This window comes from Mercenaria mercenaria, chromosome 18, assembly GCF_021730395.1.
Source record: "Mercenaria mercenaria strain notata chromosome 18, MADL_Memer_1, whole genome shotgun sequence".
Lineage (NCBI taxonomy): Eukaryota > Metazoa > Mollusca > Bivalvia > Venerida > Veneridae > Mercenaria > Mercenaria mercenaria.
In genome coordinates, this window is record NC_069378.1 from 23,109,029 (window position 1) to 23,109,900 (window position 872).

At 45.8% G+C, this 872-nt stretch overlaps 1 non-coding gene across 1 annotated transcript; it reads right to left on the reverse strand.

The window, feature by feature from the left end:
• Positions 1 to 591: 591 nt before the first annotated feature.
• Trnat-ggu (transfer RNA threonine (anticodon GGU)) lies at positions 592 to 663 on the reverse strand. Its single transcript has one exon. It is a non-coding gene; the product is annotated as a tRNA-Thr (tRNA).
• Positions 664 to 872: the final 209 nt, after the last annotated feature.

Genomic DNA, 872 nt, shown 5'->3' on the forward strand with positions numbered 1-872 from the left:
AGACGTGCACACTACAAACACACACACACACACTCGCATACAAAGTAAACACACGAGGAAAAAACGAACAAATAAAGGAACACGGTGGGGCACCGCATTAGAACGGTCAGTGGCAAAAACACCACTGGGGAGCTTAAACCGGTTTATGGTGCGCACCCAACCTAGTCGAATTCAAAAGCTCATTTAAAGTTAGCTTCTGTTCTGTACGCCTATATAAGTTAAAACTTTGTGCCCTTTCAATTATTTCAGTTCAGATTACTATGCTGAAAAAGATAGCTTAATATATTAAGGCCAACGGTAAGATTGCAAATGAGGATAAGTTTATATATTAGTAGGATTTCACCTTTAAAACGTAGCGACCTCTTTGACCGAGTGGTTAATGTCATTGACTTCATTTCACTTGCCCCAGATCGATGTTGATTTAAGTCTCTCTTGGATCGTAGAATTAATCAGGAAGCATCCAGCTGGCTTACAGAATGTCGATGGTTCTACCTAGGCCGCCACTTGTGACGAAATAATGCCCGGAGGTGCACATTGGGTCTTCTTCGCTGAAAAGTCGCCATATGACTGTCACAGGGTGAGAAAAATGTGCAGCCAGACCGGGACTCGAACCCGGGGCCTCGGAATACCGTTCCGATGCTCTACCGACTGAGCCACCCGGCCGCCTACACATTTTCTCCCCGTTTTAATATTCAAGTCCTGTACCGTGACATACTCCCCCGCTATATGAAATTCGTCCTCGAATTTCTAATGGGATAGAGAACAAGGTAAACCTGATCTCGGAATATATTCAGTCACGGCCCCACGTTGGGCGCCAAATGTTACAGGGTGAGAAAAATGTGCAGCCAGACCGGGACTCGAACCCGGGGCCT